The sequence below is a fragment of the Helianthus annuus genome, chromosome 15 (genome assembly GCF_002127325.2).
Source record: "Helianthus annuus cultivar XRQ/B chromosome 15, HanXRQr2.0-SUNRISE, whole genome shotgun sequence".
Classification (NCBI taxonomy): domain Eukaryota; kingdom Viridiplantae; phylum Streptophyta; class Magnoliopsida; order Asterales; family Asteraceae; genus Helianthus; species Helianthus annuus.
Window position 1 is genome coordinate 170,774,318 of NC_035447.2, and position 23,836 is coordinate 170,798,153.

Here is a 23,836-nt window from a genome sequence, read left to right on the forward strand (position 1 = left end):
ATTTTATCAATGTAACACCTTTGGGTACTAAACCCTAATTTTATTTAAGTTTACATCAATCTTACAAAATCTATTTTTTTATTTTCATCTTTTTATTATATCTCTTAATTAACATAAAATCTATTTATTTTTTAATTTATAAATATAAATTAAAAAAGTCAGAAAACGTCCGCTCCATTTTTATTTAGAGTAGATTACGATTTTGGGCCTGTGGTTATATCATTTTTATCATTTTAGCCCAAAAAATGAATTTTTTAACATCTGAGCCCTCAATGTCTTTTTTTCTAATCCTTTTGGCATCCAAAGTCTTTTTTTCTAACACTTTTGGCTCCTAAAAGTAAATTGATGAGGTTAGTGTTAGGGGCCAAAAGTGTTAGAAAAAAAGATGTTGGGGCTCAGATGTTAAAAAAATTCCTTTTTGGGCTAAAATGGTAAAAGTGATATAACCACAGGGGCGAAAATCGTAATTTACTCTTTTATTTATTAATAATATTACTAAATAATACTAGATAAATATCTGACTAATATTATGAATATATAAAAACTCTTTAAAATATAAACTAAATAATGAAACAAATGATATAATTAGTATCTATTAAAATCCATAGCAATCTTGAAAACACACGAATATAATATCTGAAAATTAGTTAAATTAATATATCAAGATATGTAGCATAATCAAGAAAAACTATTTAAAAATAACTACAACTAATTTAATATATTTTGTAGTAAAATCGTAAAAATGTATAATCTAATCTAATTTGTTTGTTACGATCAATTACTTGGCACATTTTGAGACAGTGTGATTAAACCATGACGTCTCTATTTTATTTGTGTCTCTATGTGCTTAGGAAACACTTTAGTTCCGATGAGATATGATGCGTATGTAGCGTTATATATTTATTGACATTTTAATCCTTTTTTAACATTTTAGTCAAGTTTTAAATTTATAAAACACAATATTCTACTAACACTAAACACACATATGGGCAAGTGAACCCATCGTGAGCGTAGTATAGCGTTGGTAAGATACCGAGGTCGTCCAAGGACACAAGAGCTTTTAGTACCGGTTTATCCTCAATGTCTAATCAAATCAAAAATTTTAGAAAAGGTTTTAAACATGAAAATAAAACTAAAATGCTGAAGAATAAAAATAAAATAAAACAGATAGACAAGATGAATCACTTAGATCCGACTCACCTTTAATGTAACCTTTGATGATTTCCGCACTTTTACACTTTTTAAGAGATTATCTTAGTTATAGTAGTAGGCCCCTCTTTTGAAGGTGAAGGTACCCTCAACCCAGTGGGTTGAGTCAGCAAAAATACAATCCCAAAGGTTCGGAATTTTGAAAGATAATTAATTAAGTTATTAACGCGTAATGTGGTAGGCCCCTCTTTTGAAGGCGACGTTACCCTCGGCTAAGTGGTTTGAGTCAGCAGGGATGCAATCCCAAGTAGTCGGGTTAATGTATTAATAGTAGTTTATATATGAGGGGATCAAGCCATTCGCACCCCCGCCATCTAATACTAGTGGGTATTGAAGGATGTCCTAGTAAGCTTGACCCAGGTCCTTGCAGGATCTATACACTGAACAAGGCAAGAACCTTACCAAACCATTCCCTTAACCCCCGACCAGGTAGCCAACATATCTCTATATAGACCGTAGAGATATGAATGGTGAAAATCTTTTATTTTATATGGACAGTAAAATAACGCCAAGACACCACGGACAAATGATAAGAAAGTTTCACCTTCAACATAACAAACTAGTTATTAAAGTCATTAATACAAAACCAAATAAAAAGTGCGAAAAGATTATAAATCAAAAGTATTACATTAAATACTTGTCTTCACCAAGTGACGTAAGAGGTGGATGTGGGTGTTGTAGTGGTGTTGTAGTGCGAAAAGATTATAAATCAAACATGGCCTTTGATTGTCAAGAACTCTTACTATCAATCTTGGATCCCGAGACTACTACACACACTCTAAGGTGGATGATGGATGATGGTGGTGGATGTGGGTGTTGTAGTGGTGGTGGAGTGGTGGTGAAGTGGGAGAGAGGTGGTTTGCCAAGGGATGTCTTTGAAGTGAACCAACCACCCCTATTTATAGCCTCTACAGAAGCCCGGTCACGGCCCCGTGTCCACCCTCTTTCTCTTTCTTCATTAATTGCAATTGTCTGTATTTGGCTCCACACGCCCCCGTGTTCGCTGGGCACGGCCCCGTATGCAGAAGCGTATCTGTACTATCAAGATTTGCTAGATTCTGCGAATCTTAACGTTAACCATGCCCGTGTTGAGCTGGGCACGCCCCCGCGCTGGGAATAGAAGCTTCTACAACTTTGTATTTTCTGTAGACACTGGCCACGCCCCCGTGTCCGCTGGGCACGGGGCCGTGGTCAGCCTTCTGTTTCCTTGTTTTTGCTGGGGAAGATGCTGTCTAGGGGTCGGGCATGCCACGTTTATTACTTTTCTTTTATTTATGTTAGATTTTACTGCATATTTGCTCATTTTGTTCATTTAAGCTCATTTGTTCCTGAAAATACAAAAGGAAGACAAATGCACACTTTTTCCAACATTAGTACTAAAAAAAGGGTTAGTTTTATGCCTCATTTGATGTAATTTATATGTTGCATTTTACACACATCAAAGACACCGACACTTGAATCTTTGATTGTCCTCAAGCAAAACTCTTTATTATGTGGCTTACACACCCAAATGGAATGGGTAGAAGAGAAGTTTTGGGCTTGTCTTGAGTGTCGGGAATCCAAGATTTTTATTGGGTTTTATTTTTATGCTACTTACAATCCTATTCGTTATGATTTACTTAGAACGTTTCATAAGAGAAATTACTTATTTGGGCATAACATGCCTCTTTAAATTCCATTTATATACAAGTTCACATAACTCATGGGAGATCACTCAATACTCGGCCGAAGATGTATTTTTGTGGAACACTCGAGACCGGCATGGAACTTATTTCTACCATATGGTTGCCAAGCAATCAATCTTCCTCCTTTTTAACTATAAACCTTTGTAGATATCAAGAGGACTTGGGGAAGGGTTAGGCTTGGGTTAGAGGTAGGTGGTTTTGGGTTAGTGTAAAAAGGGCTAAAAGGTTAAAAAGCGTCGGTCGTCGTAAATTTTTTTGTTTTTGTGACTTTTATTCAAACTAAGCATTTTCAAACAAAGTTTCTTTGAAGAACTTGTTTGTTTATCGCAAGACTTCATTCTTTTATTAGGAACGTCACAAGAAAACCGAGCTTTTTATTAAAACAAAGGGTTTAAAAGAAAAAGGGTTTTGGTGGGTAAAGGGTGTTTGTTTTGTGGGTTTAAAACGAAAAGGTTTAGGCTCAAAGGGGTTAACTAGGGGGATTTTGGGTAGGTGATAAAAAAATGAAAAATAATGGTGTTGAAAGAAAAATGGGTTAGTCCTAATGCCTCCATCATTTACTTACTTGGGTTTAAGTTGGTAAGAATCGGGAATGTATCATCGTGGCAAGTTCTAGAGTCGTAAGAAACCAAGCGACTATTCACACAAGAAACGGAAGATGAGCATTTAGTTTAAATATTTATGCTTGTATGCTCAATAAAGGCTCAAAACTCACTTTTTGTGGGAATGGGTTTATAATGTGATCAAGTATATATAATCAAATTTTAACTAGATTTGTCATGTCATAATATTCTTATGTTGGTTCTTTTTATCACGACACTATTAGTTGTTAATTTGTAAAAATATAACCTTTTTAGAACCTGTTATTCTCAAATTAAACCAAGACAAGCAAAAAAAATGAAAAATTTTTGAAAAAAATTGGGGTGATTAGCGGTTCCAATAGAGTTTTGTGTAAGGCTTGTTATTGGGACTTGCAAAATTCAAGGTTTAGCATCCCCCCCCCCAACTTAAATTACACATTGTCCTTAATGTGTCCCAAAAATAAGTTTTTAGGTTGATTGAATGTGTAAAAAGGTGTTTAAAAACAAAATTTTATGTTACTGGGCGTCTGGGCACGGGCCCGTGTTGGTCCAGGCACGACCCCGTGTTCAGATCGCCAGTATCATATTTAACAGAAGGCTGGGCACGGGGGCGTGTTCAGTGAGCACGGCCCCGTGTCTAGTTACCTGAACTGGTCGTTTTCTGCAAAACCTCGGGCACGGGGGCGTGTTGGGGTGAGCACGGCCCCGTGCTGAACTTGCTGTAATAAAGAAAAATTGTCGGGAGGCTCTGTTTTTGTGCATGGGGTGTGTGTTCAAGTTTCCCTTAGTAACCTCCACCATTCCGAGTGTGTTTTATTCCTGAAAAGTAAAACTAAACTAGAAAACATAAAAGTTAATTTAAACTAAAACTAAGGATAGTTCCGCGGAATGCCTCCGTGGTGCGCCATGTTTATAAGGGTCCTTGGCTAGACCCAAAGTCAGTCATATGTTACCTAAGTGGGATGTTTTGCATCCCATGTTGCACCGTCGGAGAGCATCATCCAAGCTTGAGTCTATGACATTCATGTAGTTGACCGAGCCGTCGTCTTCTACTCTCTTTCTGACCCTGAATTCCATCTCTTTGTCCCCAACCCTCAATGTTAATTTTCCACCATTCATGTCCACCATTGCGTGAGTGGTGGCTAGGAATGGTCTTCATAGAATAAGTGGTACTTCGGTATCTTTCTCCATATCAAGTATGACAAAGTCGGCCGGGAAGACAAAGTCTCCGACTTTTACCAATAGATTTTCGGCGACACCTTGTGGATATTTTATAGACCTATCGGCGAGTTATATGCTTATCTTTGTTAAGCTTGTTTTACCTAGTCTGAGTCGATCAAACATTGATGCGGGCATGAGATTGATGCTAGCCCCAAGATCGGCTAGTGCATTGCGTATGGGTGACCCCTTATGGAATAGGGGATGGTGAAGCTTCCGGGGTCGATTTTCTTTTGTGGGAGTTTGTTAAGTAGAACGGCGGAGCATTCTTTACTTAAATTAACTAAATGTAGTGTTTCAATTTTCCTTTTGTGAGTGAGAAAGTCTCTCATAAATTTTGAATATTTAGGCATTTTAGTAAGGACTTCCACAAATGGAAAATTGATGTGCAATTGTTTTAGTAAATTTACGAATTTTGTGAATTGCTCATCGGTCTTTTGGCGAAGTAACCGACCGGGGTAAGGTAACGGGGGATTCTTGGTAGGCTCTTGATTTGGTGGAAGAGTCGTCTTTTTTGGGGCGTTGACGAAGTTGCGGTTTGGTTAGACGGACTCTTTTCAGTTGGAGGTAGTGGAGCCTTTTCAGGACCTACGGTACGGTTTCTCAATGTGATGAGATGCACTTGCGCCTTTGGGTTAGTTTCGGTATTGCTGGGTAATGCGCCTTGCGGTCTCTCGGAGAAATTTTGAGCTAGTTGATTTAGTTGTTTTTCAATGTTTTGAATACTAGCTTGTTGATTTATAAAGTTTGATTCCATTTGTTGGAATCAATCCGAGTTTTTCTTTTCGGTGTCGGAGATGAGGCGTGAGATAGTATTTTCAAGCCTCTCTCGTCCCCCTTGTTGTTGTTGAGAGAAATTTTGTGACTCATTTCTTGGTTGTTGAAAGTTTGTTCGTTGGTTTTGATTTTGTTGGTTACTACTATTGTCGAGTTCTCTCCAACCAAGGTTAGGGTGGTTACGCCATCCTTGGTTGTAGGTACCCATCGGAGGACCTGACGGTCTAGGTCTATTATCAATTTAGTTTACCGTTTCCGTTTGATTATCCATTTCTTTCATACAACTTCAATTTTCATGTGGCCCACCACACCCCTCACAAGCCATAACCGAGGCCGTTTTTGCCATTTCTAGCTTTTTGATTTTTAAAGAGAGGGCCTCGATTTGGGCTTATAAAGAAGTGTTTTCGTCTACCTTATGGGCGCCCGAGGCAATAGATTTTGTGCCTCGGGGAGTGTGCCACTGAAAATTTTTTTGAGCAATTTCCTCAATTTGATTATAAATTTCATTTGGGCGACGATTACCTAGAAGTCCCCCGGAGCTAGAGTTAAGTGTTTGTCTTATGTGTGGCAACAACCCATTATAGAAAGTGAATACTTGTTGCCATACCGCAAGACCATGATGAGGACATTTTCTTAATAGCTCCTTGAATCTTTTCCAAGTTTCATATAAGGGCGTTAGGAGTGGTTAAACACTTGAGAGTGGCAAACTAAAAAATCAACCAATGAGAGTGTGCCACGTCAATCAGTGAAAAGTGTTTAAACTTTGGTGAAAAGTGTTGGCAATGGTTTAGACATTTGGTGAAGTGGTAAACTTTAAAAAAAAAAGGAAAAAGTGTGATTGGTTGAGAGATGGAATGGACCCCACCCACACACCCCCTCTCTCTCTCCTTCTTCCCTCACCGTGTCGGCTTCCCCTCCCCGCACCACAACCTTCACCGACTCGGCAAAGGCTCGGCGGCGGTGTTTGCCACTCGGCAAAACCGTTTGCCGACCTTTGTCGACTACTGCTCCGAACACCCTAAGGATTCTCCGTTCTCTTGTGAGTATGTATTAATTTTAGTCATTAATTTAGCCGTTTTAGAAGGAGAGAAATACTTATATAAAAACTTTTGGGCTAGTTCATCCCAAGTGTTTACCGAACCAACTGGGAGGGTGTTAAGCCAAGCCTTAGCTCGGTCTTTTAGTGAAAATGGGAACATTCGGAGGCGGATGGCGTCATTCGATGCTCCGTTGACCCGAAAAGTATCACATATTTCCAAAATGTTGGTAATATGTAAATAGGGATCTTCGTCCGCAAGCCCATGGAAAGTTGCGGAGTTTTAGAGCATTTGAATCAAATGCGGCCGAAGTTCGAATTTGTTGGCATCGAAATTCGGTGCATTGATAGCGGCGCCGAGATTATGTACCGTGGGCCGTAGGTAATCCATTAAGGTACGTTGATCCGCCATTGGAAGTGGGTCCCCTGAAACTTTCTCTTGGATTTTAGCTTTAAGTCTTTTTCTTAGAAAGCGTTCGGGTTCATCTAGAGGTTTTTTTATGTCTTTATTGGAACTGAAGCTCATGCACTGTGTAGGAAGTTCAGGTGCGGCGCCTGGGTTCCAAGTCCTATGATAAAAACAAAAAGATTGTTGGTCAGAAGTCTCACAACGGCCCCGTGCTCAGCTGAACACGGCCCCGTGGTCATCGTTACAGTGATTATTTTCCGGATCTCTGTTGCTGGAGAGTTCAACACGGCCCCATGCTGCACCAACACGGCCCCGTGCTCAGCTCTCTATAACTCGGAAAATAAAAACTGACAGTAAGGATGCTAGGCACGGCCCGTGTCCGACCAGGCACGGCCCCGTGCTGCAGTTTGTATAAGCTGAAAAATTTAGAAAAATTCTAAAAAGAAATAGAAAAATAAGAAAAAACGATAAGACTGTTGGTTCCTAACTTTCTTAAAATACTTGTGTCCCTAGCAACGGCGTAAAAACTTGATGCGTGTGTAGTGTTATATATTTTTATTGATATTTTAAGCCCCTTTTTAACATTTTAGTCAAGTTTTAAATTTATAAAACACGATATTCTACTAACACTAAACACACATATGGGCAAGTGCACCCATCGTGAGCGTAGTATAGCGTTGGTAAGATACCGAGGTCGTCCAAGGATACAAGAGCTTTTAGTACCGGTTTATACTCAACGTCTAATCAAATCAAAAGTTTTAGAAAAGATTTTAAACATGAAAATAAAACTAAAATGCTGAAAAATAAAAATAAAATAAAATAAAACAGATAGACAAGATGAATCACTTAGATCCGACTCGCCTTTAATGTAACCTTTGATGATTTCCGCACTTTTGCACTTTTTAAGAGATTATCTTAGTTATAGTAGTAGGCCCCTCTTTTGAAGGTGACGTTACCCTCAACCCAGTGGGTTGAGTCATCAAGGATACAATCCCAAATGGTCGGAATATTGAAAGATAATTAATTAAGTTATTAATGCGTAATGTGGTAGGCCCCTCTTTTGAAGGCGACGTTACCCTCAGCTAAGTGGTTTGAGTCAGCAGGGATGCAATCCCAAGTAGTCGGGTTAATGTATTAATAGTAGTTTACATATGAGGGGATCAAACCATTCGCACCCCCGCCATTCAATACCAGTGGGTATTGAAGGAGGTCCTAGTAAGCTTGACCCGGGTCCTTGCAGGATCTATACACTGAACAAGGAAAGAACCTTACCAAACCATTCCCTTAACCCCCGACCAGGTAGCCAGCGTATCTCTATATAGACCGTAGAGATATGAATGGTGAAAATCTTTTATTTTATATGGACAGTAAAATAACGCCAAGACACCACGGACAAATGATAAGGAAGTTTCACCTTCAACATAAGAAACTAGTTATTAAAGTCATTAATACAAAACCAAATAAAAAGTGCGAAAAGATTATAAATCAAAAGTATTACTTTAAATGCTTGTTTTCACCAAGTGATGTAAGAGACTTAGTCAAACATGACCTTTGATTGTCAAGAACTCATACTATCAATCTTGGATCCCGAGACTACTACACACACTCTTAAAAGTATTTGATTTCTGAATGAATTCTATTGAATAACAATACCCATTATAAAGGGATAATACAATTGGTTAAAAAGGAAACACAATAATGTACAATTAACAAAGAGCACAATCTATTCCTAAAATTAAGTATTCTTCTGGAATATTATTCTTCTGGAATATTCTACAGCTAAGACTCCCCCGCAGTTTGAACGGGGGAAGGTCCAACGCTCAAACTGGATCGGAAAGACTGAAATAGCTGGCGGGAGAGGCCCTTGGTGAATATGTCCGCATATTGAAGAGCAGAAGGAACATGTAATACTCTAATGTGGCCGATTCGGACTTTCTCACGAACGAATTGGATGTCAATCTCTACATGCTTCGTGCGTTGATGTTGCACTGGATTATCTGAGAGGTAGACAGCTGAGACGTTATCACAATATACAATGGAGGCTCTACGCAGAGGAGTATGTACTTCTAATAATAGGTTGCACAACCAAGTTGCTTCAGCAACGACATTAGCAATGCCTCGGTACTCAGCTTCAGCACTTGAACGTGACACAGTGGGTTGCCACTTCGAAGACCAGGACAATAAATTGTCACCCAAAAATACACAGTACCCACTCGTGGACCGTCTAGAGTCAGGGCAACCACCCCAATCAGCATCTGAGTAAGCCACTAAATCATGAGATCGAGATCGAACAATTCGAATCCCGTAATCAAGAGTGCCCTGTATGTAACGTAAAATCCGCTTCATGAAAGCATAGTGAGGCTCCCCCGGGTCATGCATAAACAAGCAAACCTGTTGCACGGCATAAGATATATCTGGACGGGTAAAAGTCAGGTACTGTAAAGCTCCCGCAAGACTGCGGTATAATGTAGGGTCCGAAACAGGAGGACCATCAGATGCGCTGAGTTTGGATGAAAGATCCACAGGCGTGTTACATGGCTTGCAAGTAGTCATGTTAGCACGAGCAATGATGTCTTTAGCATACTGATGCTGTGATAAAAAGAGACCTGTAGAAAGCTGATCGACCTTTATGCCAAGGAAATGATAAAGGCGGCCCAAGTCGGTCATTACAAATTCTCGTGAGAGTTTGCGACTAATATCATGTAGTAAATGGTCATTAGAAGCAGCTAACACAATATCATATCATCCACATAAAGCAATAAATAAGCAATATTAGCAGGATCCTGCTGATACACGAATAGAGAGTGATCACAGGAGCTGCTAGTGAACCCCTGAGACGTGATAAAAGTGGCAAACCGTGTATACCATGCCCGTGGTGCCTGTTTTATACCGTATAAAGACTTTTTAAGTCGGCACACAAAGTGAGGATGCTGTTTATCAACAAAGCCCGGGGGCTGGTGCATATAAACTGTCTCGTTTAGATGTCCGTGTAAGAAAGCATTTTTGACATCTAGCTGATGAATCAGCCAAGACCTGGTGACTGCTAGAGATAAAACAGTCCTGATCATTGCCGGTTTAACAACCGGACTGAACATATCCTCACAATCAACCCCGACAGTCTGTGAATTCCCGTTGACAACCAAACGGGCTTTATAGCGTTCCAAAGAACCGTCAGACCGAAACTTATGTCGAAAAAGCCACATGCAACATATAACAGGTCGGTCTAATGGTCTGGGGACTAATTCCCAAGTATCATTATCCTGTAGTGAAGTAAATTCGGTCCTCATAGCACTCAACCAATTAAAATCATAAAGGCCTTGGCATAAGATTTGGGAACGGGTGAGATGGTATTTGGAGTGAGATGAATGTGTGTGGAACGGGATTTGGACCTCGTGGTCATGGGATGTTGGTTAGTTAGCGTTGGGCCAGTATGGGTTGGGGCCGTGGGATGTGGGCCAGGGAGGGGGGCAGTAGAGGGTAGTGGTTGGGTGGGGGCAGAGGCCGTAGGTGGGGGGACTGTCGAAGTAGGTGGAAAGCGAGGACGTCGACTGTAGGTGATAGGGTAGGGTGTGGTAGGTGATGGTCGTATGGGGGTAGGAGGGATGAACGAAAAACCTGGAGGTGGTGCGTCATCAAGGAAACGGTATGTGGTGGGTGGTTGTGGTATGGTGTAAGGAAACGTGTTTTCATCAAACGTGACATGACGCGAAATATGGACCTTTCCAGTAGTGGGGTTGAAGCATCTGTAGCCCCGGAAATCTGGGGGATACCCGAGAAAAAGGCACCGGATGGCTCGAGGGTGGAGTTTATGTGGTTGGGTCGCGGATGTGTTTGGGTAGCAGGCACACCCGAAAACGCGCAAATGGTCGTAGTCGGGGTGTCGCAGGTAAAGGGCAAAGGTAGGGGTGTAAAAGTTTAATCTTTTGGTGGGTAAAATGTTATTAAGGTACGAGGCGGTGTGAAGGGCTTCGACCCAAAATATAGGAGGTAAGTTTACGTGGATTAGGAGAGCGCGTATGATGTCGTTGAGACGATGAATCATGCGCTCGGCCCGGCCGTTTTGGGAGGATGTTTGGGGGCAGGAAAAACGAAATAGTAGGCCATGGCGAGTGGCAAAACTTTTGAAGGCATGGTTATCGAATTTGGCCCCAAGGTCACATTAAAAGGTTTTAATTTTACGTTGAAATTGTGTAAGGATTTGTTTATGGAATTTAGCAAAAGTGGGAAAGGCCTTGGATTTGAATTTAAGTGGGTAAACCCAAACAAAGTGGGAGAAATTGTCAACGAGCACCATGTAATATTTGTTACCGGTTTTGCTCGTGACTGGGGAGGTCCATAAGTCACAGTGGATAATATCAAATGGTGCAAAAGTAAAGGAATTAGAAACTAAGAAAGGTAAACGTTTACTATTTGAGAGTTGACATGAGTTGCAAACGTGAGACAAATTGTCTTTATTACAAGAAAAATTAAAAGTACGACGTAATAAACTTAAAACTTGATTCCCGGGGTGGCCGAGACGCTCGTGCCAAGGCAGTGTTGGTGTGGAAAGAAAACATGCTTGCGGAGGCAGTTCTGGTGGAGTGAAAGGATAGAGGTCCCCGGTACTGTTGTGTCTTGAAAGTGTTCGTTTAGTGAAGAGATCCTTCAAAGAAAAACCAAACGGGTCAAATTCAATAGACACATTGTTATCACGAGTAAAGCGTCGTACAGAAATAAGGTTTCGAATTATTTAAGGGCTGTAAAGGACATTGGGTAAGATGTATGTTCGGTTTGGTAAAGGGTGAAAGCCAGTGCCCGTGCTTTTAATTGGAATACAAGTGCCATTACCGACCATAATTGACCTGTTTACAGGACAAGGATTAGGAATTAGAATTTTACCTGGATCTCTTGCCGAATGAGAGCCTGCTCCAATGTCCATAATTTCATTGGTCCAGGAATTGTTCGGATTCATCTGCATATTAGAGAAAGCTGCACTTAAATCAGATGGGCTTAGAGCATCATACCCGTAAGGTTGTGGTCCAAACTGAGGGGAGGAATAGTGACCCGAGGCAGTGAAATGGGCCGGAACATGTGATGGAGCCGATTGATTAAATGAGGGATGATTACTATTATTGGGCCTCCAATTGTTTAGGGTGGGGTAGGGGCAGGGGGGGGGGTAGTCCACCAAGCCCAATTAGGATATGGTGAGTTAAAGGCTGATGCTTTGTTTCCTGCTGTCCAAAACGAGCGACCATATCCAGAGGCACCTCCTCGGGTATCACGTCTTCCTCCTCCTCTGTAATTATTCCTACCCCTTCCACGACCTCGTCCCCTTGTATTGTTGCTGCTGTGAGAGTCAGACGAGTGGTCAGAAGATGCTGTTAGGGCCGGCTGAGTCGCTGTGCTGTCGGAGCTGTTAGGGTTCGGTGCCACCAAAACTGAAGTGGCCGACCCTTTTTATGCCTCAATACGGATTGCTTCATATTGAAGAAGGGAAATAGCAAGATCCCAATCTGCATCTTTATTATTTATGAAAGAGGCGGTAGTATTGTATTCAGCGGGCAGACCACGTACCAATTGTAAGACCAGACGGGAGTCCGAGACCTGGTGATCAACATCGGCAAGCTGTGTGGCAAGACTTTGTAATTGTTGACAATAATCATCCAAGGAGGCACAAGCAGAAAGAGTCATGTTGCAGAATCGAGTTTCAAGAGCGGTGGCGCGGGCTTTCTTATTGCTGAGGTAGATCTTTTCGAGTTTGACCCAGGCTTGTCTGGCTGTTGTCGTATTGGGTAAGATTCGGGGCAGAATATTATCCGAAATGGTGCTGAGAATCCATTGCAGGACAAGAGTGTCACACCCCAACCGATGGCGGAATCATCGGGGCGCGGCACTGAGCGAAACAGATTGTCCAGAAGTTTCCACAACAACTAATATATAAATTCAGTTTAAATGACACGTCCCATACCGTGTCCCAAATAAATAACAAGTTATCATAGGAAGCAACAAGACAAGTAATTCCGTTCCGACAACTCAGATTTAATTATTACAGACAAATGTTTATTGTTTCTAGACTCCCTAGCCTTGATTTCATCACCATACACCTAAGCATCCTAGCAGCTTAAACACCTGCCACATACGTTAAAATAAAGTCAATACATATAATGTAAAGGTGAGCACACAAGTTTGATAATAGCATATAGAGTTCGATAGTTTACGCATAACCAGCACGTACACAGAGAGCAATGATGCATGTAAATTATCGACATGGACCAATCAATACCAGTGACTGCGGGTTGACTGTCCGAGACAGTTCGCACTACATGATCACCACCGTAAATCATGCAAGTAGATTGTCCTTAACAACCCCCGTGTGAACGGGTGCTGAGTCCAAACTATAGTACTAGGTTGCTAAGGCAGGTAGACAGCTTTCCACGTGTAAACATAATAACAAGCATACATTTAATCATGTAATACATGCAATCGGTTAGCGTTCAAATAGTTTGTATAGTGTGTTTGATGTGATTTTGATAAGTAACGTATGTAACACCCAAAAGTGCTAAAAGCAAAAAGGGATCGAGTATACTCACAGTGATTGATTGTGGATTGAAGGGAGCGCTGAGAGTAAGATTAGCCTGAATGGTTCGATAGCATAACGATAAGTAACGCGGAAAAAGTAAACAAGTTTGGATGGATCGAATGGGCTGGTCGATCGAACGGCAGGTTCGATCGAACGGTCCGTTCGATCGGCTGGTATATCCGATTGGACAGTCCCGTTCGATCGGCCGGTAGGCTAGATCGGCTGGACCATTCAAGTGGATTGTTTCTTCCTCTGGTGTGTTTGTGTTTGAGGATTTGAACTTTTGAAGTTTTTGTTGCAGTATTTGAGAACACTGTAGTGTTCCTACCTTTCAAGTCGATCGATCGAACGGTTCGTTCGATCGGCTAGCTCACTCGATCGGCTAGCTCACTCGATCGGCTAGGAGCTTCATGGTTAGTTCCCAACTGGATGTCACTGGATCGGCTGGCATTCCCTACTACGAACGAGTTGTGAAAACGATTAAGTGTTGAAGCATAGTATCTCATGATCCGAACAGTAATGTTTACCAATCGGGTGACTTATCCAATCGAACATCACTTCGTCAATACTATACTTCAAAAGTTTGGAAAAGTGTGGGACCTCGTGCTAGCCGATCGGCTGGCCCGGTCGATCGGCTGGCATGTCCGATCGGCTGGGCTGTTCGAATAGCCTAGCCGTTCGGCCAGCATTTCTGACCTGGTCGGCCTTTCGTCTAACACTTGGCTGCTTATTTATTTGTCATTCTTTCAAGGTATCTTTACAACGTGTTGAACTATGATAACCTCCGTTCCTACTTGTTTCCTTGGCTCGAACAGGAATCACCTAAGTCCGGCCGGTGAACGGTTCGGAATGTCGGTTTAGAGTTTAACCCGAAATCGATGAACCTTGTTCATAGAACCCGAATCTTGAACCTTTAACTATTTGAATGATTAGTTAGCCGGTGCAAGCTTCGTTTCTATTGATTTGAAGGCATTGAGTGTAAAAGAGTTGAAAGAAAGTTGGAATTCCTTCTTTCAATCCTTCACAACTTGTGAATGTTTAGATCTTTGGTAGATCTTAACTTGTTTATGTGGAAATCGGTTAGAACTAAGCTAATCATAGTTGAATGAGGCCAAAACATGATGTTCTTCAAGAACACCATGATGACATCACCCAAGAACACTTAGATCTTGGTGATTTCACGGTTAGAATCCAAGTTTTGAAAGATAGAAAGGTGTAGAATCAAGTAATGATAAAAACGTACAAGAATTAGAGTGAAAACTTACCGGGATTGAGAGAAATCTGAGAAAAGGTGAAGAAGATAGCTGGTTCGGTCAGAGCTTTCCAAAAATGGAAAGTATGACAATGACATCCCTATTTATAGGCTCCAAAAGAGGAAAGTGTCAGCCGATCGGCCAGGAGCTCCGATCGAGTGGGCTGCTCGATCGGCTGGCAAGATGCTAGCCGATCGGCTGGCCTGTTCGATCAGGTTGCCTCCTGTTCGGTCCGCGACACGCTTTGAGTATTTTGCGACGATTTTAGATGTTTCGATTTCGATGGACGATGATACGAATACGATAGAGTTCCTAGTCAAATTACTTTTAATCCCAACCACTATATCTAACATACAATCTCCTATAAGTCACGTTTCGATGTCGGTTTCGATTGAGTTCGATTGCTTTTCGATTTTCAATTGATTTGCTTGAATACCACACCAAACATAAAGTAAACACGCACAAGTAACACATAAGGCACACACACACGTTTAACAATACCAAAATTCGTATAATTCGAGTCTCGAGTTCGATGATTGTTAGATCGGTTTGATTACTGATTAGTTAACTTTATCGCATTGTTACTTCCTATTATTCACAGTCGTAGGTCGGTTCGCTTTAAAACACATTCGATTACTTCGATTCTTGCTGATTACAACGCTTACTCCACATAATACAACTAAAACATAAAATCGACTATTTACAGTCAAGAAAGTCAAAGTTGACTTGGAGTTTGACTTTGACATTCGAAAACACGGGGTGTTACAGCCTCCCCTTGTTTAGGGAATTTCGTCCCGAAATTAGGCTCGAAGGCTACACAACGCCGTGATTTACCAATTTGATGCTTCAGATCTATTTATTTAAACAGCTGCGGTTACTTGGCCTTCATGTCGCCTTCGAGTTCCCAAGTGAACTCCGCGCCTCGTTTGCCTTCCCATCGGACCTTCACGATCGGGATGCGAGAGCGCCTGAGTTGCTTGGTTTGGCGATCCATGATTTCGACAGGCTTTTCCACGAAGTGCAGTGTTTCGTTGACCTGAAGATCGTCGAGCGGTACGATTAGATCATGATCAGCAAGGCATTTTCGGAGGTTAGAGACGTGGAAAGTCGGGTGGACATTACTGAGTTCCTCCGGTAATTCGAGTCTGTAGGCGACTTTTCCGATTCTTTCCAGAATCCTAAAAGGTCCAACATATCGAGGCGCTAGTTTCCCTTTCTTGCCGAATCGGACTACACCCTTCCAAGGTGATACCTTTAGGAGTACGTAGTCGCCAACTTCAAATTCAAGGGGCTTGCGTCTTTTATCGGCGTAACTTTTCTGTCTGTTCCGAGCTTTTACCAAATTATCTCTTATCTGGTGGATTTTGTCAATCGTTTCTTGTAGAATCTCGGGACCGGTTAACTGTGAGTGACCGATCTCGTGCCACACAATAGGCGATCGACATCTTCTACCATACAAAGCCTCGAAAGGTGTCATTTGGATGCTGGCATGATAGCTGTTATTGTACGAGAATTCCACCAATGGCAGGTGTTTGTTCCAACTACCACCAAAATCTATAACACACACTCGGAGCATGTCTTCAAGAGTACGGATCGTTCTTTCAGTCTGTCCGTCGGTTTGAGGATGGAATGCAGTACTCAGATTAAGCGACGTACCAAGGGCCGCTTGAAACGTTTCCCACAATCGCGAAGTGAACCGAGCGTCACGATCTGAAATGATATCACGAGGCGTACCATGATTACGAATGATCTCGTCGGTGTAGATTTGGGCTAGTCGTTCCACCTTGTAGTCTTCTCGTGTCGGCAAAAAGTGGGCTGACTTCATGAGACGATCAACTATAACCCAAATACTGTCGTGACCTGATGGCGTGGGCGGGAGCTTCGTTATGAATTCCATAGCTATACTCTCCCACTTCCATATAGGTATCGGCGGTTGTTCGAGTAAGCCAGAAGGTCTTTGATGTTCAGCCTTGACTCTTGCACAAGTTAAACAACTTCCAACGTATAGAGCGATATCCCGTTTCATACCCGGCCACCAGTACTTATAGCGCAGGTCCTGGTACATCTTGTCTGCACCGGGATGAATAGAATACCGGGACTTGTGGGCTTCATTCATAATAATCTTTCGCAAGTCGGTCCGCTTAGGGATCCAAATTCGGTCCAGATAATAGAATATCCCATCGAATTTGCTTACTAACTGAGCTCCATCATGATAGATTCTTTCTCTCTTCAACGTACGCTCGTTAAAGCAAGCATGTTGGGCTTCGCGGATAAGGGTTTCGAGGTTGTGTTGGGCTTGGATGTTTCGAGTACTGAGCACGTAACTCTTTCTGCTGAGCGCGTCAGCAACCACATTCGCCTTGCCTGGGTGATAACGAATCTCACAGTCGTAATCATTGAGAAGTTCTACCCATCGGCGTTGATGCATATTAAGCTCTCTCTGATTAAAGATGTGTTGTAAACTCCCGTGATCAGTGTAGATCGTACACTTAGTGCCATACAGGTAGTGTCGCCAAATCTTCAATGCAAAGACAACCGCGCCTAGCTCGAGGTCATGGGTTGTATAGTTCTTCTCGTGGATTTTGAGCTGACGAGATGCGTAGGCTATAACCTTGTCTCGCTGCATGAGAACACAGCTGAGACCAAGGTTAGAAGCATCACAGTAGACAATGAAGTTGTCGCTTCCGTCGGGCAGCGTAAGAATCGGTGCGTTGCACAGCATATGCTTGAGGGTTTGAAAGGCGGTTTCTTGTGCGTTTCCCCACACAAAAGGCTTGTCCTTATGGGTAAGAGCAGTAAGCGGCATAGCGATCTTGGAGAATCCTTCAATGAATCGTCGATAATAGCCCGCTAGTCTGAGAAAAGAACGAACTTCAGACGGGTTCTTAGGCGTAATCCAGCTTTTGACAGCTTCAATCTTCGCAGGATCGACATGGATACCTCGACTATTCACTATGTGACCCAGAAATTGAACCTCCTCCAACCAGAATTCGCACTTGGAGAACTTGACATAGAGTTGGTTTCCCTGAAGTAACTCGAGAACCAAACGTAGATGTTGCGCGTGTTCAGCTTTCGATTTGGAATAGATCAAGACATCGTCGATGAACACGATGACGAAACGGTCAAGATAAGGCTTACACACGCTATTCATTAGGTCCATAAAAACTGCGGGTGCGTTGGTTAGAACAAAGGGCATAACAACAAATTCATAGTGGCCATAACGGGTTCGAAAAGCAGTTTTGGGAATGTCTTCCTCTTGAATCCGTAGCTGGTGATATCCTGAACGTAGATCGATCTTAGAGAAGCATGCTGCACCTTGTAGCTGATCAAATAAATCGTCAATTCGTGGCAAGGGGTATCGGTTCTTAATGGTTAGCTTATTCAATTCCCCATAGTCGATGCACATCCGGAACGATCCGTCCTTCTTTTTGACGAAAAGGACTGGCGCGCCCCAAGGAGAGGAGCTTGGGCGAATAAAGCCTTTTTCGAGTAATTCCTTGAGTTGGTTCGAGAGTTCCCTCATTTCGGATGGAGCGAGTCGATAAGGGGCTTTGGCAACGGGGTTAGCTCCAGGAATGAGGTCGATGCGAAAGTCGATATCACGACTTGGCGGTAGTCCGGGAAGATCGTCAGGGAACACCTGAGGAAATTCACGAACCACTGGAACATCTTTGAATTCAACTTTCTTTTTCTTGCGGCTTTGGCACTGGAACTTCTCCGCTACTACAATGTTGGTCAAGAGGGCTCGGTATTCCTTGCGGAGATACTTGCTGGCTTGAATACACGACATAAGCTTGAGGCCTTTCGATGCTGTTTCACCGTATACACATAGAAGATCACCATTCGCGAGCGAGAATCAAATCATCTTTTCAAAGCACACAACTTCAGCATGGTTTTCGCGAAGAAAGTCCATGCCTATTATGATGTCAAAACTTCCGAGTTGCATCGGAATAAGGTCGATTGGGAAGATGTGATTGTTGAGTTCGAGAGTACAATCACGGAGTACTGAATTAACGGCAATAGTTCTTCCTGTAGCAACTTCGACTTCGAATGACGAGGATAGATAAGAGCGCTTACGACTAAGGAGCTTCTCGAATTCAAACGACACAAAGCAGTTATCGGCTCCAGTATCAAACAAACATGATGCATAAATACCATTCACAAGGAACGTACCATTAACTACGTTGTTATCCGCCTGAGCCTGACGGGCATTGATGTTGAAGGTTCGGGCATGGGCTGCTTGCTGCTGTTGCTGAGGCTGCTGCTGTTGTTGCTGCTGGGGCTCTTGCTTAACCACCCTGTTCGGGCACCTGTTTGCAAAGTGGTTAGGGTCACCACATGCAAAGCAGACTCGAGCATTGACTGCTGGTGCTGGAGCTGCTGGTTGGCCTTGAGGAGCAGGGAGTAGAGCTTGGTTGGCAGTGGCTTGAACTGGGGCTTGACGAGGACCATAGCGACAGTTCGCAGTGAAATGACCGTAAAGGTTGCAGTGGGCACAAAAACGACAAGCTAGACCCACTGGATGATGATACGAACATGTTGGGCAGAGTGGGTGAGGGCCTGTGTATGCACGCTTTGCTGGCGGTGCATTGATCACTGGAGCTGAGCGCTGGTGCTGCTGCTGTTGAGCTGGTACAGCTTGGAGTGGAGTAGCAGTGGTTGCGGCAGCACAGCTCTTGTTGATGGAGCTGTTGTTGTTCTTCTTCTTCCTTCTTGAAGACTTGGAGGATTGAGCAGATGAGTCGGTGGGTGTTGCAGTGGCTTGATGCAGAGACTTGGTTTGCTTATCCCAGAACCCAGACTTGACTCGCTTATCGTTAATCTCAGCGGCGAGTAGGTAGGTTTCCTCGATCGTTGCTGGCTTGGCGGCATGAACAAAGTCGGCTACACAGTCGGGTAAGGCTCGGATGTACTTCTTGATGGCTTGATCTGAGGTCTTGACTTGATCAGGACAGATAATGCTAAGCTGCTTGAAGCGAGCAGTGAGAGCAGCGTTGTCTCCATCCTTCTACTTGATTCCCCAGAACTCGTCCTCCAGCTTTTGGCGTTCATGAGGAGGGCAGAATTCTTCGATCATAATTGCTTTCAACTCCTTCCATGATAGCCCGTAAGCTGCATCATTCCCGCGCTTGTTTCGTTCGGCCGTCCACCAGTCTAGAGCATGGGACTGGAAGACGCCTGTAGCATTGAGAGTACGGAGATGCTTGGGACATCCGCTCTGGCGCAGAGTGACTTCGACTGAGTCGAACCAGTGAAACATGGCTGTAGGACCATCTTCGCCAGTAAACTCTTTTGGTCCGCATGCTTTGAACTGCTTGAAGCTGAAAGCAGCCCTACTTGAATCCTTAGGGATTTCGGCTCGGGATTCTTCAGACGACTTGCTAGCGTTTTCGTACACCTCACTCACAGCTTTCGCCACAGTTTTGGAGATGATGGCAGCGAGACGTCTGTCCCTCTTTTCCTGGCGGGTGAGTGGGGCTCGGGGTCGGGATCCAGACGACGACATGGTCTGCATTAGACATTGTCACGAGTCTCAACACAACGAGATTGAATCTCACCTCACACGTCTAGACTACGAAAGCTTAGAATTACGTCGAATCACATATCACATAGACACATAAGCACATAACCACAGATACACGTAAGCACAGAAGCACATAGATCACAGAAGCACAGAAGCACATAAGTACTTAGAGCACAAAAACACAGACATACGTAAATTTCCTAGGCACTTAATCACTGAGGCAGTTAGAAAACAGAAACCTATCCTTCAAAGTTCACGTGTCGTTCGAATAGTATGTTGGATAGCATCGTATAGTATAGTCTAACTTAGTCTTATAGCATAGCATAGTAGGATATCGTCTTAGAGTTGTGATAACTGGATGTCGAATGTCGAATTGAGATAGAATCGGCAAATGCGAGTCGTGTGTGTTGATCGTAGTGGTAGTAAAATCGAATATCACCTCAAATAAAGCAGAGAAAGCAAATATAGACACAAAACGCACAAAACACACAAAAATCAACAAGTCATCAGAGTACGCGGTTGCGGTTCTCAGAATTGAAACACATAAAATCGAGAGATAGATTGTCTGCGGCTACTAGACATTGACTACCCAAGGCGATTCGACTGTTCGCAGTAGACTTGTCGTCACTTTCAACTCTGGAGGTCGTGTTTCTGCCTCGATTCCCGGGCATTCCGCACGCGCTTCCTAGGTCATACTTGTGAGTTCAGGTAGTTGGAGTCCATCGAGGCCTTGGTGAAATAAATAAAATCCAGAACAAACTGCCAAGGTCAGGGTTTCACCCCTTGGCTCAGCAATTTCTTCCTTGTTTATAAATAAAATAAAGGAGATTATTCGTCAAAATATGGATTTCACTCCTGATTTGGCATAACCTCCTTTGTTTGTTGGTGAAAATAATGAGATAAGCATGAATAATTGAATAAAATTAGCACAAGTCAGGCAGTTTGGTCAGGAGTTTGCGGCTTTCACACCTATTCCTAACTGAATCGCCTGACTTTGATTGAAAATTCGAGTGCGGTGATAGGGAAGGATAGCAGAATAGGCACATAAACTTGGTCTGATGGTTCCTAACTATAGTCTAGGTCTCTAAGACAGCGACCCGGAGTAGGTCGTGTCCAACCTAATTCCCTATAGTTATGGCTCTGATACCAATCTGTCACACCCCAACCGATGGCGGAATCATCGGGGCGCGGCACTGAGCGAAACAGATTGTCCAGAAGTTTCCACAACAACTAATATATAAATTCAGTTTAAATGACACGTCCCATACCGTGTCCCAAATAAATAACAAGTTATCATAGGAAGCAACAAGACAAGTAATTCCGTTCCGACAACTCAGATTTAATTATTACAGACAAATGTTTATTGTTTCTAGACTCCCTAGCCTTGATTTCATCACCATACACCTAAGCATCCTAGCAGCTTAAACACCTGCCACATACGTTAAAATAAAGTCAATACATATAATGTAAAGGTGAGCACACAAGTTTGATAATAGCATATAGAGTTCGATAGTTTACGCATAACCAGCACGTACACAGAGAGCAATGATGCATGTAAATTATCGACATTGACCTATCAATACCAGTGACTGCGGGTTGACTGTCCGAGACAGTTCGCACTACATGATCACCACCGTAAATCATGCAAGTAGATTGTCCTTAACAACCCCCGTGTGAACGGGTGCTGAGTCCAAACTATAGTACTAGGTTGCTAAGGCAGGTAGACAGCTTTCCACGTGTAAACATAATAACAAGCATACATTTAATCATGTAATACATGCAATCGGTTAGCGTTCAAATAGTTTGTATAGTGTGTTTGATGTGATTTTGATAAGTAACGTATGTAACACCCAAAAGTGCTAAAAGCAAAAAGGGATCGAGTATACTCACAGTGATTGATTGTGGATTGAAGGGAGCGCTGAGAGTAAGATTAGCCTGAATGGTTCGATAGCATAACGATAAGTAACGCGGAAAAAGTAAACAAGTTTGGATGGATCGAATGGGCTGGTCGATCGAACGGCAGGTTCGATCGAACGGTCCGTTCGATCGGCTGGTATATCCGATTGGACAGTCCCGTTTGATCGGCCGGTAGGCTCGATCGGCTGGACCATTCAAGTGGATTGTTTCTTCCTCTGGTGTGTTTGTGTTTGAGGATTTGAACTTTTGAAGTTTTTGTTGCAGTATTTGAGAACACTGTAGTGTTCCTACCTTTCAAGTCGATCGATCAAACGGTTCGTTCGATCGGCTAGCTCACTCGATCGGCTAGGAGCTTCATGGTTAGTTCCCAACTGGATGTCACTCGATCGAACAGTTTGTTCGATCGGCTGGCATTCCCTACTACGAACGAGTTGTGAAAACGATTAAGTGTTGAAGCATAGTATCTCATGATCCGAACAGTAATGTTTACCAATCGGGTGACTTATCCAATCGAACATCACTTCGTCAATACTATACTTCAAAAGTTTGGAAAAGTGTGGGACCTCGTGCTAGCCGATCGGCTGGCCCGGTCGATCGGCTGGCATGTCCGATCGGCTGGGCTGTTCGAATAGCCTAGCCGTTCGGCCAGCATTTCTGACCTGGTCGGCCTTTCGTCTAACACTTGGCTGCTTATTTATTTGTCATTCTTTCAAGGTATCTTTACAACGTGTTGAACTATGATAACCTCCGTTCCTACTTGTTTCCTTGGCTCGAACAGGAATCACCTAAGTCCGGACGGTGAACGGTTCGGAATGTCGGTTTAGAGTTTAACCCGAAATCGATGAACCTTGTTCATAGAACCCGAATCTTGAACCTTTAACTATTTGAATGATTAGTTAGCCGGTGCAAGCTTCGTTTCTATTGATTTGAAGGCATTGAGTGTAAAAGAGTTGAAAGAAAGTTGGAATTCCTTCTTTCAATCCTTCACAACTTGTGAATGTTTAGATCTTTGGTAGATCTTAACTTGTTTATGTGGAAATCGGTTAGAACTAAGCTAATCATAGTTGAATGAGGCCAAAACATGATGTTCTTCAAGAACACCATGATGACATCACCCAAGAACACTTAGATCTTGGTGATTTCACGGTTAGAATCCAAGTTTTGAAAGATAGAAAGGTGTAGAATCAAGTAATGATAAAAAACGTACAAGAATTAGAGTGAAAACTTACCGGGATTGAGAGAAATCTGAGAAAAGGTGAAGAAGATAGCTGGTTCGGTCAGAGCTTTCCAAAAATGGAAAGTATGACAATGACAGCCCTATTTATAGGCTCCAAAAGAGGAAAGTGTCAGCCGATCGGCCAGGAGCTCCGATCGAGTGGGCTGCTCGATCGGCTGGCAAGATGCTAGCCGATCGGCTGGCCTGTTCGATCAGGTTGCCTCCTGTTTGATCCGCGACTCGCTTTGAGTATTTTGCGACGATTTTAGATGTTTCGATTTCGATGGACGATGATACGAATACGATAGAGTTCCTCGTCAAATTACTTTTAATCCCAACCACTATATCTAACATACAATCTCCTATAAGTCACGTTTCGATGTCGGTTTCGATTGAGTTAGATTGCTTTTCGAGTTTCGATTCGATTTTCGATTGATTTGCTTGAATACCAC

General features: G+C 42.7%; 1 pseudogene; it reads left to right on the forward strand.

The window, feature by feature from the left end:
* Positions 1 to 6,081: 6,081 nt before the first annotated feature.
* LOC118487869 lies at positions 6,082 to 6,200 on the forward strand (annotated as a pseudogene).
* The last annotated feature ends 17,636 nt before the right edge of the window (positions 6,201 to 23,836 follow it).